Source organism: Sorex araneus, chromosome 10 (assembly GCF_027595985.1).
Source record: "Sorex araneus isolate mSorAra2 chromosome 10, mSorAra2.pri, whole genome shotgun sequence".
NCBI classification, from domain to species: domain Eukaryota; kingdom Metazoa; phylum Chordata; class Mammalia; order Eulipotyphla; family Soricidae; genus Sorex; species Sorex araneus.
The window spans coordinates 12100015-12117725 of record NC_073311.1 but is presented as its reverse complement, the minus strand read 5'-3'; the positions used below and the strand labels follow the sequence as shown (position 1 = coordinate 12117725).

The following is a 17711-nucleotide window of genomic DNA, read 5'->3' as shown; positions in this document are numbered from 1 at the left end:
ACCGCAGAAATGACCCCACGTACAAAGCCACAAGCAGCCTCTGAGCACTGTGGGATTGTGCCCTAAAAAAAAAACACACACACACAAAACAAAAGGAATAAAGGACAGGCACCAGCTATAATGGAAATAAAGTCTAAAGACATTATGCTAACTATAGTAAGTGAAAGAGTTTTATTTTTTTTTTTATTTTATTTTTTTTTTTGCTTTTTGGGTCACACCCGGCGATGCACAGGGGTTACTCCTGGTTCTATACTCAGGAATTACTCCTGGAGGTGCTCAGGGGACCATATGGGATGCTGGGATTCGAACCCAGGTTGGCCTCGTGCAAGGCAAACGCCCTACCCGCTGGGCTATCGCTCCAGCCCCAGTAAGTGAAAGAGTTTTAAATGACCACACATTATGTTAATGGGAATATTATAGCATATTATATTTGATAGGAAATGCCAGAATTGAAAATATTATAAACACAGAAATGAGGTGGAAGAAAGAGAAATGGAGGATGAATAAAGGGCACAGATCTTCTTTGAGGGATGAAGAAAATGATTGAGAACTAGAGAGAAGTGGACAGTTGTACAACTAACAAAACACTAGATTTTATACTTTAAAGGAATAGATTTCATAGTACGTGATTTTATTTTCAATTTTAAAAATACAAATCAGGGCCCACGTGGAAGAGCCCAGGGCAAGCAGGAGGTGCTGCACTCAGGGCCAAGGCAACACTGATAGCCCCCACGGCCTGCAAACCATGGGAACAAGGAGTGAGTGAAGAAAAGTGGGCCATTTTGAAGAGAAGAGAAACTGGGGCCAGTGAGAAAGTACAGCAGGTAAGGTGCTTGAATTGCACTTAGTCAACCTGGGTTCAAACCACACACGGTTCCCCCAAGCACCAACAGGAGTGATCTCTGAGCATAGAGCCAGCAGTAAGACCTGAGCACTATTGGGTGATACCCCAAAACCAAAAAGGAGAGAATATAAACAGATGGCTAATCCTTATAGAAAATGATGCCCACCTCCCAGAGCCACCCACAGGTCTTGCTCTCCTGACACATGACTAAATCTAAGAGGAGATGTACGTCAAATAGCTAAAATTCATGGACACACCAGTCTCCCAGCTGGAAACTCTGGGGCATCCTCAGGACAGGGGCCCGCCATACTCATGTGCTGCTGCACGCCAGTGGCCCATCCCTATTGCTCCACCTATTGCTTTGCAGAGACACCAGACTGCAAAAATTTCAGGTACTCGTGTTCAGGCTGAGAACTCTGGGACCTTCCTGGAGCCCACTCCAGCAGCCTCCCTCCACCAACCCTCCTGACGGAAACCCCAGCCGCCACCTCCACCTCCCACAGACGCAACAGCGCTGCTCTCCAGATCCTGAAGTTTCTGAACTGTGCAGCCTCATATGCAGCCATGCACAACTGCATGGCACCTCCGAATTCCACAATACTGAAATTCCAGTAGGAGCACATCAAATTAGATGGAAAAGAAACATAGAAGCCAACTAATCTCAACAAATGAAAACACTAAGACAGAAGGCTCAACTAGCAACAACTTAATGATTTTTTTTTTCCATCACACCCAGCAATGCTCAGGGGTTACTCCTGGCTCTGCACTCATGAATTACCCCTGGCAGTGCTCAAGGGACCATATGGGATGCTGGGAATCGAACCCCGGTCGACCGCATGCAAGGTAAACACCCTACCCGCTGTGTTATCGCTCCAGCCCCCTTAATGAATTCTTAGACAAGGACTTAACCCTGTGGTGACATATAACAATTTTTCACAAATTCTCTTTTACTGAAGAATTTGTTTTGTTTTGTTTGTTTCTGCTTTTTGGGTCACACCCAACGATGCTCAGGGGTTACTCCTGGCTTTGCACTCAGGAATTACTCCTGGCGGTGCTTGGGGGACCATATGGGATGCCGGGGATTGAACCCAGGTCAGCCGTGTGCAAGGCAAACGCCCTATCCGCTGTGCTATTGCTCCGGCCCATACTGAAGAATTTTTGTTACAAGCAAAATAAATTAAATTATAGTAAGTCTTCTAAGGGGACAGCTGTGGGGTGGGGGGAAGTTGGGGAAAATGAGGACAACGGTGGAGGGAAAGTGACTGGTGGTGGGATTAGTATTTTTTGGTTTTTGTTTTTTGGGTCATACCCGGCGATACACAGGAGTTACTCCTGGCTCATGCACTCAGGAATTACTTCTGGTGGTGCTCGGGGGACCATATGGGATGCTGGGATGCTGGGAACTGAACCCGGGTCGGCCATGTGCAAGGCAAACACCCTACCTGCTGTGCTATCGCTCCAGCCCCATGGTGGTGGGATTGGTGCTAGAACATCAATTGCGGCTGAAAGCTTGTAACAACTGTCTTATAAACAATTTTGTAAACCATGGCTTTTAAATAAAGTATTTTAGTTTTAGAAAAATGAACTGCAGTCATTTTAAATCTTTCTACAAGACTACATTATGCTCAGAGTATCTGATAGACAAGTTCTACCGATAGTTAAGAAACAACAATTACAATCTTAAACAAATGCCTTTAGAGAACAGAGAATAAAGAAAGTTTAAAATTCATAATGGGGATAAAAGTGCTTCAATAAATGGTGCTAAGCAAATTGGCAAGGGGCCTGAGAGAGCTCAGCGGGCTGGAGGCCATGCTTCGCGTGCAGGAGGCCCAGATCTGATCCCTGGCATAGCACAATCTCCAAGGCACCAAGCTGGGAATAACGCCTGGGGCGCTGCCAAGTGTGACCCTAAACAAAATTAAACACACTAAAAGAAGTTTGGCTAGTACATGCGAAGAAATTTAAAAAAAATGAGCTTGTATCCTCTCTAGCCAAAATAAACAGAAACAAACCCTAAATAATGAAGGGCCTACCTAACCACAGGAGCCCAAGAGATAGCTTACAGGCCTGAAGTGCATACTTAAAATAAGGCCCCAAGTTTGAGTCCCAGGACTTCACACATCCCAAGCACCAAGCACCCACTGATGTAGACCTGGTGGTCCTTGAAACCATCAGGTCCATCCTGCTGGTCAAATATCAACAGGAGTGGCCCCTGACCCCAGAGCATCATTATGGAGGTACCCTCCTGTCCAAAAACAATCCCAAAGTATGAAACCCTTAGAAGAAAACATAAATTCATGACAGTGAATTGATAATAATTTCTTGGGTATGAAAACAATCTCAGAAAACAAAAGTAAAGAATAGATATCTTGGACTAACTCAAAATTTTAAACTTTTGTGAATCAAAGAAAACAATGGAGTGAAAAGGCAATCTATAAAATGAGAAAAAACATTCGTAAAACACTTATAAGTCAATAATAAAAGTGAGTAATTACCATGAAGTCAGGAAAATAGGTCAAACACACACTTTTTGAGCCCAGGCACTGGGACCGCTCTCCCCTCTTTCCCTTCCCTCCATCCTAAGGACGGCTACAAAAGAAAAAGGAGCCCAAAAGATAGTGGAGTGGGTAAGGCATTTGTCTTGAATGCAGCTGATCCTGGTTCAATCTCTGGTACCACATACAGTCCCCTGAGCACTGCCGGAAGTCACTGCACTACCCGGTGTGACCCAAAACTGAAAAGGGAAAAGAAGCATGGCCAGGAAGTGGAGAGATTGGAACCCTGTCCACCAGTGGTTACTGAATGGTGTGACATCCATGGCAATCATGATGGCAGTTCCTCGCCAAGTTAACAATTCCACTGCAGGGCAGGAAACGGGCTCAGAAAGCTGGAGCCTGTTCCTGAGTCTGACCCTCAGCATGTGCTGACTGCCCCGACAACACCACTGGGCCGCATCAAGCGGCAGTGCATGAGGATGGACCCTGAGCTTCCCGTCCATACAGTTGGGCTGAAGGTCAACAGGAATGGCCACTGGAAACCAGGAACACTGCTTGGGAACCCAATGGCCCAAATACAAAATAATATATTCCCAGCAATACCACCGCACTCACTACTGAGCTGTTGAATCTACAGTCTAAAGAACTGGGCTTGAGATATGGTGTAGTGGTACAATTTTAACTCTATAATGTATGAAGTTCTAGATTTGTTCACAATGTAAAAGAAAGAAAGGACTGGCACACATCCAAAAGAACAAAAGCAACCGGTGTTGGCGTGGATGTGGGGAGAAAGGGACTCTCCCTCACTGTTGGTGGGAATGCTGACTGGTCCAGCCTTTTTGGAAAACGATATGGACGTTTCTCAAAAAACTAGAAACTGAGCTTCCATATGACCCAGCAATACCACGTCTGGGAATATGCCCTGGGGGCCCAAAAATACCCAGCAGAAACACCATCTGCATTCCTATGTTAACTGCAGCACTGTTCACCATAGCCAGAATCTGGAAACTACCTGAGTGCACAAGAACAGACAAATGGATAAAGAAAGAATGGCACATCTACACAATGGAATACTATGCAGCTATTAGGAAAATGAAGTCATGAAATCTGCCTATAAATGGAAGGACATGGAGAGTATTATGCTGAGTGAAATGAGTCAGAAAGAAAAGGACAGATATAGAATGACTATATTTGTTTGTGGTATATAAAATATATACATATATATATACATATATATGTATAGTAGAACACTAATATCCATAGCTAGGGTAAACAGTGGTTAGGACTGGTCAGTGGTTGGAACTAACCACAAGTGTGTGTGGGGCTGAGGGTAGGTAAGATAGAGAAGAGAGTGGCTATGACGAAAACAGCTGGGAATGATTATGCTGGACAAGATCTGAGTGTTAAAAGTAGGTAAGGGATATTCTTGATAACCTTTTGGCATCAATACTGGAAACCACATGGCCAAAAAGGGGAGAGGGGAGGAGAAGAGAGGAGAGAGAGAGAGAGAGAAAGAGAAGAAAAGCACATGTCAAAGAGGCAGGCAAGGGGTGGGGGTGGGGGGTGATGGGAGGGAACCTGGGGCTACTGGTGCTGGAAAATATACACTGGTGGAGGGATGGCTGTTGGAATACTGTATGACTGAAATCCAACCATGAACGGCTTTATAATGCTCTAAAATAAATAAATAAATAAATAAGTTGTAAAAAAAAAAACAGGAAAGAAAGAGGGGAGGTAAGGACTGAAAGAGTCAGAGTTATTCATACATCAATAGTCATAACAACATTCTTCACAACATTCAAAAGATGGATGCATACAACTATCCACTGATAGATGAGAAACTAATAATATATTTTATAGAAGTAATGGCTATTTTATTTAGCCTTTATAATGAAACTGGATAAACGCTAGTAACGTGGATGAACACTTTGGATATTATGCTAAATGAAATAAGCCAGCAACAAATAGGTATCTACTAAGTAATATGCTTAAATAAGGTACTGAGTGTAATTAAACTCAAGACATCAGAAAGGAGAGGCGTGGAGACACAAGTCCTTGCTTGCCTTGCAGGCTGATCCCAGCACCATGTGTGGTTCCCAGAGCACTTCCAGGAGTGGTGCTGAGCACATAGCAAGGAGCCCTGAACATGTGTCTCAAACCCACCGCCCAAAACAAAAATCAGAAAGAAGAATTAGTTTCCAGGGCTTCAGGGATAGGGAAATAAAGAGAAATTGTCCAAATTCTCTGAGGTTCAGCATTACAAAATGAAAAAGTTCTGAAGGTTACTTATACAATATAAATACACTAAAGAGTACTGAATGAACTGTACACTTGAAATGGTTAAAAGAACACATTTTATATTGGGTGTAGCTTATAATAATCTACACATTTTTGATCATTTTTTTAAAAAAACCTGATATCAAGGCCATCAGAAGAAAAAACAAAACAAGAAATTAAATAGTGAAATCTGAAAATATTTCCCCTGAGATCAGGAAAAAGACAAGAAACAAGTCCATAATTATCTGCAGATACCTAAGATGGCACAGTAATGGTTCGGAGGGTGATGAATTCCGAAAAAAAGACAGGGTTTAGAAAAAAAAGTTGATTTGTGAGAGGAAGCTGCCAATTCAGAAGATAAAAGTAGTTCAGTAAGTATTTAAGTACTTCAGTGATTGCTACTGGCAGAGTCACCGGTCATCATCATGGAAAGAGTGAACTTGTGTCTTAGACCTTTCACAACAGTAACTGGGAAATCTAAAAATTAAATGTGAAAAGCAAACCGTAAGTTTTAGTGAAAGGAAAAAGTCATCTTTGAGATCTCTAGGTAAGAAAAGATTAAAAGAAACTGTTAAGGAAAAAAAACCCATACATTTAAAAAAAAATTTTTTTTTTCTTTTTGGGTCACACCCGGCAATGCACAGGGGTTACTCCTGGCTCATGCACTCAGGAATTACTCCTGGTGGTGCTCGGGGGACCATATGGGATGCTGGGAATTGAACCCAGGTCAGCCACGTGCAAGGCAAACGCCCCCCCCCCAAAAAAAACCCATATATTTAACCAGAGTCAAGTGATGGGGCCCCTGAGGCCCTGCAGGAGCAGGTGACGGGGCTGAGGGTGGCTCTGCAGACGCAGGAGCAGGCTGGGCTCGCTCAGTGCTCGCAAACTCACCAGGTGGTAAAAGCGAGCCTCTAAAAGCCTTCTGGGATTACAGCTGAGCTCAGGCCCGTGCTTCACACAGAGCTGCGCCTCCGGCCCTCAGTGGCTCGTTCCCCCACTTTATCCCCCTTTCTCGTCCTTATACATTGTCTTTTGTGGGTTTGGGCGCCACCCTGATGCTCAGGAATCACTCCTGGTGGGGCTTAGGGGTGGTTCTGGAGACGGAACCTGGGTGGGCTGCGTGTAGGGCCACTTCCACTTGTTGTCCTGTGCTCTGGCCTAACTATCACATTTTGGTCCTCGTGGCACCTTACACTTTAATGGTTGTGACCAGTAAGGCCAAGAGTTTCTACACTTTCTTTTTAAATTATTTTTTCTCGGACTGGAGTGGTAACACAGCGGGTAGGGCAATTACCTTGCACGCAGCCGACCTGGGTTGATTCCTCTGTCCTTCTCAGAGAGCCCAGCAAGCTACCCAGAGTATCCCCGCCACCCCCCGCCCCCCACGGCAGAGCCTGGCAAGCTACCCGTGGCATATTCGACATGCCAAAAACAGTAACAAGTCTCATAATGAAAATGTTACTGGTGCCCCCTTGAGCAAATCAATGAACAATGGGATGACAGTGCTACAGTCAGTGCTACTTAAATTATGGACTGGGGAGAGAGGCAACACGATATAAAGAAAGAAGTCAACAAAAGTTATCAAATATGTCAGAGTAAGGTGTAAGTGTAAGTGTAAGGTGCCACGAGGACCAAAATCTGAAACAGGCCAGAAATTGCAAACAACCAACTAAGTTTAAAGGTATTTATCATTTAAATATTTTAATTTCTCTTCATACTTTATAAAGTAACTGAAGAGCAGTCATATTGAGACAAGGACACTGATAAAGGAAAAAATATGATGCTAACATAATAAAAGTTGTCAATATTCCAACACAGCAGAGCCTGGCAAGCTACCTGTGGCGTATTCAATATGCCAAAAACAGTAACAAGTCTCACAATGAAGACGTTACTGGTGCGCGCTTGAGCAAATCAATGATCAATGGGATGACAGTGATACAGTGAATATTCCAACTACTTCACATCTTAAAATACATTATAAATTATTTTCTCACTTAAGATCAACACATCATTGCTGGGATTTAGAAACATAAATTTTAAAAACCCTCAAGTTTTATGTCTCCATACCAATGTCTGTACCTATATCTTATTTCAAATATTTGCAATAATGCTTACGATAAAATCTAGTGTTTCAGTAACTGGGCTGTTGCTCTGACCTTTCCTACTGCTCCTTACATCATATTTTTACCAAATGTCACAACCTATCTCTGGATGCTTCAGGGAAGAAATACTTAATGTAGTAAGATAAGATCTCCCTTGAAGAGAATAAGCCCTTTGTGTTTTTATTTGAAAAGAGCAAATAGAAAATATATTATTAGGATTTCCCAGTAATTCTGCATTTTAAAAGTGTCCAAGAAATAAGCAAAATTATACTGTCCATATCATTCACTCGCAGGAACTATTAACCCTTACTTATCTTATTGAAAGGGATGAGTTGGAAAAAAACATTAGCCCAAAAATAACTTTTAACAATAGAAAACTGTGCTCCTATCAAATAAAACAAAATTTTCACATTCCATCGAGTAACAAATACCTTTCCCTTCACCTAGTACATATACATATATAGTACATATACATATATATGTATATGTACACACACACACACACACACACACACGCACACACGCAAAGTGCATTTTAAATCTAAACTATAAACTCCCATGAAAACAGAACCATGTTACCCACACAGATGCTCCCACACTCGGACTAGTCAGTACTGTCTGCATGCTGCCCACACAGCACTTTGTGAGCGTGTGATTAGGAGGAACGATGCACAATCACACCACATTCCTCCCCTCAGCTCACACATCAAGAACTTGCCCTCTCAGCGGCATTCTTCACCAAACAGTCATGGTCACCTAAGCAACCCTATGCTCCGAATATGGACAGCTGGTCCATTTAAAGTCAGCCCTTCTTGGCAGGGAAAATGCTTGTTCTTCAAATTGGGGGAGAGAGGAGAGGTTTTCCTTTCAATACACATTACAGAGGTTGATTTAACTTGATCAGCACTTTTGTTCTCTGGCAGCAATTTGTGTCAAGTTGCAACCTATTCTGCATTTTGGGGGTTTTGTTGGTGGGTTGTTTTTTTCCCCCATCTCAAAGCAAGCAGCTAAAAAAATTAAATCAAGGCTGCTCATATGGAATTTTCTAAGGAAGAGTGGAACATGAAACAAAGATATCTGAGCTAATTATATTCTTTTATAAAATGATAATGGCATCCACCTTTCTTAAGCTCAAATTTACTAAAACTAAACTGGGACACCTGGAGTCTTAACTTAGAATCAGGAACCTGTGTTGTAAGATCTGTCTCTTTAATAACATTGCCTATTTTTGAACAAAAACTTTGCTCAACTGGGAGCCTGATCAAAGCAATATATTCAATAAATTTTATTCCTCCATCCCATCACATATGAAATCTCTTATAATCTTTTTACACTCAAATATAATACAGGCACTGAAATCAAATAGTATATCCAAGGGCCCTCCAGACCTGGAACACCCTAAGATCGCACTGGGTTACTGAAACCCAATCATAACTTGTGCTTGTACCATAAAAGCTAGATCTGATCCAAATAGTATCTTTCCAGGATAAAAGATACATGTTTATTCTACCGTTCGCCTGACCGACACCACAAGCAAGTAACCTGGAGGAGGGTGAATACCCAAAATAGGTGAGAGAAAATGCTCCTTCTATACTCACAAAAGAACTCTAGGCTTCCGTCCTCAAATTAGAAACCTAAGTAAATAGCCATTTTGAGACAACTTTAAAGTATTTATGCAAAGTCTGAAATAATTTTCTCTGTAACAATGATAGACAAAAATTCATGTTAACTTTTTAAGTGTTTTTTTAAGTGAATCTAAGGTTAAGTGACTACTATCTAGATTATCCATTGGTCATATCTATTTGGATATGTGTATTTTTAAAAATTCAGATTGTATTTTTAAAAAAATACTTAAAAAAACAAAATAGAACTATATTACCTGCTATTTTGTTAAAGTGTGGGAGGATATTCAATAATGAATGTCATACCAAAATCAACACCAACTTTAGGGACTTTCGGTCTTGCCACTGAAAATTCTACGAAGACCCCCAAACTAAGAGGCTCTAAGCGCCTCCTCTCACACAGTGTAAGTGCTAAGGTTCCTCGGGGTCCTCCATGGGTGGGAGCCCTCTCTGATCTCATTACTGTCACGGTTACTAGCTCCCTCGGGGCTACCCATACTCTCAAGCCTTCTCTTCTAGGAGAGCACCTGATAACCAGGACCTGGCACCATGAAGCTCCCAATGACAATTTCCAGTGAGGAGACCTGTGATAAGCTGCTTCTGGGCGCCTGTCTTTGAGCAATGCCTGGGAAAAAAAGAGCAGAAAACACTGCGGAGGGGCTGAAGCGATAGCACAGCGGGTAAGGTGTTTGCCTTGCACGCGGCCAGCCCGGGTTCAATTCCCGGCATTCCATATGGTCCCCTGAACACCGCCAGGGGTAATTCCTGAGTTCAGAGCCAGGAATAACCCCTGTGCTTTGCTGGGTGTGAGCCAAAAACTGAAAGAAAAAAAAAAACAAACAACACTGCACATAGGTTCCCAGGGCCTTCCCTTTCCTGAGTCCCCATCTTAGAAGCAAAAAATAGGGAAAAGCATCACAAGACACCTGGAAATGAACACAGTAATGCTGCTCTGCTTCTCTCTTTCCACAAGTTCTTTAATCTCACTCCTTCATTTTTTTCAGTTATCACGATAAAAACTGATTAAATCTTTGGCAGATTTGCAAATAGGTAGAAAAAGATGCATTTGAGATGTTCCCCTTAGGACACAGGATACAGAAATGGTGGAATAATTTACAAAACAGTTACTGGCTTGGATAAATGTATTTTCAGTTGATAGGTTGAACAAACAGTGATCACTGATGCCTGTATCAAAATAACTTAAGGCTGCCAAGAAATTAATTTTTAGGTTTTTGGTTTGGAGGCCACATGCTTTCAGAGCTGCTCCTGGCTCTATGTTCAGAAAATCCTGTCGTGCCAAGGGTGAAACTCAGCCTCCTATATGCAAAGCATGAGCGGCAGTCTGTTGAGTTATATTCCTGGTCCAGCAATTAATTTTAAATTCTCGGCATAAGATAATAAGGGGATTTTACTATCTTCTGACTTGACTCCACAATTCTAATGACTATTATAATGCAAACCAATGGCGATCATTCAGCTAATAATAGTAATTAAAAAACCCCTAAAGGTTAGCCATTTTTTTCTGTTGGGTTGGACACACACACCAGTGGTACTGGCGGACATTAAGTCCACTGATCTATTTATATTTTCTAGCTAAGGAAGCATTTCACCCTAAAAAATTATATGTAGGAGTTATAGAAATCTTACCGGTAGAAATATGACTAAATAAGCTAAGAAACCTTTCATGAACCTTCTCCTCTCCAAAGTCATTTAATAAATGTACACAGAGGTAAAAATAAGAAGGAGTTCAGTGAAAGAAAAGCACACTTCCCCTAGAGTGGGCAGATCAATTCCTCTCTCCTAAGAACACGAGGAACCGGGGCCCAAGAGCTAGTACAGCAGGTCAAGGTGCCTGCCTCACAGCTGACTCAGGTTCCATCCTTGGTATCCCACATGGCCCCTCAAGCATGGCAGGTGTGATCTCTAGAGTCACTCTGAGCACCACTGGGTATGGAACAAAAGCAAAACAGGAAGAAGAATACTAGGAGTAAGCTATGACCATGACATACAATATTTGAGTTTCAAAGGTGACTATTTTTATCATACCCTTTAAATCCTAACCTAAAACAAGATAAACTATGTATTGCTAGCAAATTCGGAAATAGCAAAGGAGTAATTGTAACAAATTTATGAGAATCTTATAATAAAGAAAAGCTATAAAATAAAGATTAGGGTGATAAACTTGTTTAAAATTCCAGAACACTTAAGTTTGTATTCAACTATATTACTTTTAAAACACAATTTCTTACCTTGTGAAATTCTCTTCGGAGAAAAATACATAAAACTGTGTTCCTAAAAAAATCTCAGGTAGAAAATTGAAATGTTAGTTTTTCAAAACAGTCTTTTGAAACTGAAAAGTTATAAAATTAACTTAGTAAGTAAATCAAAATACTATAACATTTGGCATTACAAAAACCTGAGACAGGAACTCTCTAATAATTTGAGATACTTATTCTATTTTATAAACACACTTATTCTACTTCTCAGAGAGTCCAGCAAGCTATTGGGAGTATCTTTCCCCCACGGCAGAGCCTGGCAAGCTACCCATGGCGTATTCAATATGCCAAAAACAGTAACAAGTCTCACAATGAAGAGTTACTGGTGCCCGCTCGGTGCCCGCTCGAGCAAATCGATGAACAATGGGAAAACAGTGATACAGTGATACAAAGATCCTACTTCTCATCAAGTCATTTTTGTTACATAAAAAATGATTTGGCATTTTCATATTCTATAATATCAATACTCAATTGGTTTTTACTCTTGCTAAGATTTAATATTCTAAATGATATTCTACTTTCTTAAATATAATTAACTTTGTAAAATTAAGATGTGAAGTTCAGTGGCTGTTACTCTAGTCTCTAGTCACAAAGTCATGTCTCCATCACTACTATCTAATTCCAGGAACATCTTGTTACCCTAATAAGAAACACTCTACTGAAGGGTAAAATTTTATTCTCAGAGAGAAACATCTAAAATTTGATTTTAAAAGATATATTTAAAAACATACTCTTTGTAACACTATGATCAAAATTATGTTTTTAAAAAATATGCTGAAAAGAGAATACAAATAATTCAAAATTATAGGTAGCTTTGTTTAGGAAGTAGTAGTAAAGTCATTTTAGATATGAAATCATAGCTTTATCAGACATATATACACATGTGTGTGTTTATACATATATAGTACTAAAGTCCCTTTATATATAAATAGTATGTATTTCTCACAAAGCTATGACTTCATAATATCACTATAATTTAATAAAAAGGTAAAAAATACACATTTTCTAGAACGTACATATATCTAAAATTAGTTCAATAACTCAAGTAAAAATAGAACTATCCGCTGACAATTTTTTAATTCCCACTCTGTATTTTTTATTAAATACTTTTTAAAGTAGAAAAATAAGGACAAACTTAAAACAAAAAGTTGCAGTCACACTTACTAATATGGTTGAAAAGCCACAGCTGCATCTTATGTTATGACAAATAGACTCTTTCATCACTTTCACATCTGAGCATCTACTTCTTAACAGTCATCTCTGAAATAAAGATGAGGTAATTAAAAACAGTGTAACAATAACATCAGATCTTTAAGGACCATTACTACATTGTAGGGACTTGAGGAAACTATCCCAGCAGTTCTAAGTGACCTATTAAGAAGCACTGGCAGTGGGATAAAGCATGGGTAAGGGACTTGCCTTGCATGAGGCTGACCTATTTGCATCCCCAGCACTGCATATGATGCTCTAAGCAATGTGAGGAGTGGCCCCTGAGCACACCAGGTGTGTCCCCAAACCTGGAAATAAAAATATGTAAGTAAACAAAAGAGGAGCCCTAACACTGCACACTGATAAACAATAAACTGCCTATTTGTTTCCACAGAAAGTAAGTTCCAGAGATTTGTCAGTTTTGGTTTTTTTTCCTTTTTGGGTCACACCTGGCGATGCACAGGGGTCATTCCTGGCTCTGCACTCAGGAATTACCCCTGGCAGTGCTCAGGGACCATATAGGATGCTGGGAATCGAACCCAGGCCAGCCGAGTGCAAGGCAAATGCCCTACCTGCTGTGCTATTGCTCCAGCAAGAGATTTGTTAGTTTTATTTACTGATCTCTTTCAATCACCTAAGACAATCACTGTTTTGCAGTAAGGGTTCAATAAGTTCTCAGAAAAGCAATTGATGACTTAATATAACTTGATGAAATATTTAACCTGACAAAATGTTAAAATCTCAAAACGCTACTTTTATACAACTGCACTATAGGTATCAATGCTAACCAAAATCCATAAAGAAAAAGTCAAAAAGATAGGGCTTCAACCTTCAAGCAGCTGGAACAAAAGCAGATACCACTTGGCAATTTTGTTAATGTAATTTGGGAAAAAAAGACTTCTAGAAAAAGATGTTTTAGCTATGCAATTCTGGTAGACATTGCAAAATATGACTTGGGCAGGGGTCTTTCTCTTTCTCAAACGTGTTTGTAGAGGTCCTGCAGACTCAGCTAGGAATTTATTAGAAAATCTCTTATAAGAACTGGGAAGTTGACAGCAAGAGCATTTGCCTTGCAAGTCCACTGAGAAGTTCAATCCTCAATGTTCTTCAAACACCACCAGGATCAAACCCTGAGCACAGAATCAGGAGTAATCCCCAAATACTTCCATGTATGGCTCAAAAACAAATAAAAAGAACCCACAATGGAACCCAGTATTCCCTACTTCCCATCCTGTAGCCTAATTAGTATTCTATGAATGTTACTTTTTGTAAGAAAAACAAAAATTTGGAAAATACAAACACAAATATTGTATTTCTACTTTTTTTCCTCACAAAAGGATAAGTAGAAGAATACATCAAAACCATCTTTAAATGGTTATAGAGCTGGGGCTGGAGCATTAGTACAGTGGTTAGGGCATTCACCTTGCATGAGACCAACCTGGGTTCGATCCCCAGCATCCCATATGGTCCCCTGAGCATCGCCAGGAGTAATTCCTGAGTGCAGAGCCAGGAGTAACCCCTGTGCATCGCCAGGTGTGACCCAAAAAGTAAAAAAAAAAAAAAAAGTTATAGAGCAAAGAGAAAACAGGACAGTAATAGTCTGTAACTTGTTTTCAAGTCTGTATTGTGAACCATATTTTAAAATAATATAAAATTAAATTAAAAAGACCCTTCAAAATCTGTAAAAATAGAAGTTACAGTGCTTTGCCTTATACGCTACCAGTAGTGATCACCAAGCAGAGTAAGCACTGAGCACTAGTAGATGTGGCCCAAGCCATCCAACCCAAACTGTGAAAGTAAAGAACAGAAACAAACGAAGCAGACTATAAATGATTTCAAGACACTAACAATGGGGGGAGGGGTGCCATATGAGGAAGCAGGGCAAGCAGTGCACAGGAGACATCAGGTTAAGGCCAGGCAATACTCAGCCACTGATGGTTCCATGGTGGTGAGGACCAACAGGTGCACACACAGTAGCTCTTGGGGGAGTGGGGGCTAGCAGGGAGAGGGGGGTAGGGAGCAGCATCTGTGATGAGATTTAAACTCAGGTCCCTGTTAAGCAAACCATATCCGCTGACTGCTAAGCTAGCTCCCTAGGCCCCATAACTTGTCTTTTGGGTCTTTTGTTCTGAGGCCACACCTGGTGCTGCCTAGGAGCTACTCATGGATTGGTGTTCAGGGATCACAGATGGAACCCAGGTCTCCTGCATGCACTCTTTATGTTCCAGCCCACTGAGCTATCTCTCCTGTCCCCATAAAAATTTTAAAGAGTGTATTCTTAGGATGAATTCAAAAGTTAAAAAAAAATTCCTTTATACTGTAGTTTCCTTAATTAAAAGTGTGGAAAAAGAAATATTTGTCATAGGCAACCAACACGTGAAGCATGAGAGAAAAGATGTTTGAATACAAAATACTACAAACTCAAATGTGAACTGGAGTACCAGTAAGAATTCATTATTTTACATGAATGAAAATACATATAACTCACTCTGTTGCTGTCACCTGAAGTGGTTTGGAAGCAATTATTATCTACTTAGAAAGCTAAATGATATATTCTACTCTCCAAATATTATTTTATATTTATTTATTTTGCTTTTTGGGTCACACCTGGTGTTGCACAGGGGTTCCTCCTGGCTCTGCACTCAGGAATTACTCCCTGCGGTACTCAGGGAACCATACGGGATGCTGGGAATTAAACCCGGGTCAGCGGCATGCAAGGCAAACGCCCTACCGACTGTACTATCTCTCCAGCTCCTATTTTATATTTAAAATAAATGCTTAAAACCAGAATATGAAAACAACCCAAATGTCCAGTAACAGATAAAGGGAAAGAAAAGAGATGGTACACACGCAATAGAATACCATGCAGCTTTAAGAACGAATAATCAGTTTGATGTGACCTGAAGAGAACTGGAGGCTATCATGGTGATTGCAGTAAGTCAGAGGGAGAATAATAAATACCAGGGGATGATCTGTTGAATATAAAGCATCAACAACAACAACAAAAGAGAACAGAGTATCAAATGATAAATTCTTAGCGCTGGACTACAGAACCAAGAATACCATGAAGATGGGAAGGGGAAAGAGGTGTCACAAGGACATTGGTGGAGTGTTTCGTTTACTGCGGTGGTAGTGAAATGTGGGGACTGTACATCACAGCATAAGTGTTAACACTATTGTAAACATGTGACCTAGACTATTTTGTGTTTAAAGCAACCAGTACGCCTGGGTATTCGCTGTATAGGCTATCCAAAAAAACTAGGGTAGTGTGAATAAAATTAGAGACCAACTAGGAAAGATACAACGAGCCAAAAGCCAAGGACATTACTTTATTACTTTGAATATTCATCTGGGAAGTTGCCAGGCCATCTTTTCAAAAGTAATTGTTTTGAAAGTTGATAAAGGAAAAGAGTCTGGCCTCTTCCTACCTTATACAATGAAAGTGCACTCCTTCCTGCCCACCCCCCAACTAAGCAGCCAATTAGTAAAACCTCCTTTTTTTTTTTTATAAGATTCCAAATAATAAACAGAGGGAACTACATTTGAAAAAAAAAACTCCATTTGGCAATACCTAATGATATAACAGATCTTAAAAAATGATCAATGGTTGTTATTTACAGTGGATAAATCAAGTTGACAGAACCTGAACCCAGCAGGGAGTCTGAACATTACTACTAAAGTCATCACTATCCACACAGAAATGATTGGTGTAGGAGCTCCAGTTTCAAAGATTATTACCACATTAACACTTCTACTCTTACATGGTCCCAGTCACTTTGGTTCTCATCTACATCTACTTAAATAAAAGTTTCTATTCTCCCAGCTTTACCCTTGCTCACCTCAAAAGTCAGACCAGTTCTTTACAAAAGAAACTTATTCTTGTGTACAAATTCTGAGTTTCACTATTCTGAAAGTCAAATCCTAACAAATGCTCCATAAAAACTATAATCTGATTTTTCTTTCCCATTTCTCTAACCTTATGTCCCACCACTGTCCACAGTGTTCATTCCATTCCAGTCATGTTGCAACTCTTTCCCTAAACACACTACAATGTTCTCACTTCAGAACTGCAAAACTTGTTTTTCCCTCTGCCTGGAATAAAACAGATAATCTCTATAGCTTAATACTCCTTCAATTTCTTTTACAAGCTATCTAATTAAAGAGACATACCATGGTACCCCAGGGCAGGCCCATATCGCCTTTGGAGTTCCTTATCAGGCAGAAAATACACAAGAAGAAAAAAGCCATACATTTTGAGTTGATAATTACTTAAAACACAAACATCATCCTTTTTTTTTTTTGCATCCAAACATTGATAGTTAATAGTGTCCCATTTTAAAGATACTTAAGATCCCAACTTTGAAGATGCAGTAAAGAGGTAATTACTATACTATAAGATTTCTGCCATTTGGTTTTGAAATGATCTACATCAGAACTCAAGAAAAAGAGTAGCAAAAATTTGAAATGAGTGCCCTTTAAAAAGAAATAAACAACCAGCAAAATAGATGTTATTCCCTTTTGTTCTGCCAGATCAGGAATTTCTGTTTGGGACAATAGTAAAGAGGTTCAAAGTAATCTTGAAAGAGTTTAACTAGTTTTACCTTTCTCTTCCCTTGAGGCACCATGACCACCAGGAAGTAGCGAAAGAACTCACGAACATGACTAGACTAGCTGTAACATGGCAGTGATGTTTGAACTTAATTATTTTCCTTTAAATAAACAAACTCTTTCAGGGCTAAGGCCTACTCTGCCTTTTAAACCTCCTGCGTGTGGCTGGCAAGCTTCGGGGTCTTAAGAGAGATAGCCAGGGGACAGAGCAAACAGCAGGTATGACTCAAGTGATCACATTTAATAGTCTCTGAAGACCAAAACAAAGATACTAGTTC

The 17711-nt window shown here is 40.2% G+C and overlaps 1 protein-coding gene across 6 annotated transcripts in view; it reads right to left on the bottom strand.

Moving 5' to 3' along the window:
• Positions 1 to 17711, bottom strand: part of FRS2 (fibroblast growth factor receptor substrate 2) — a 130474-nt gene that overhangs the window by 53527 nt on the left and 59236 nt on the right. For 2 of the 6 annotated variants that reach the window (XM_055118242.1, XM_055118243.1), the window contains 2 exons: positions 12781 to 12876; positions 11590 to 11642 (listed from right to left, as the gene is read on the bottom strand). The exons of 3 other annotated variants lie outside the window; for them this stretch is intronic. The gene's annotated coding sequence lies outside the window, so the exon portion shown is untranslated. The remainder of the gene's footprint in view (positions 1 to 11589; positions 11643 to 12780; positions 12877 to 17711) is intronic. One more of the 6 variants, XM_055118245.1, reaches the window with a different exon arrangement.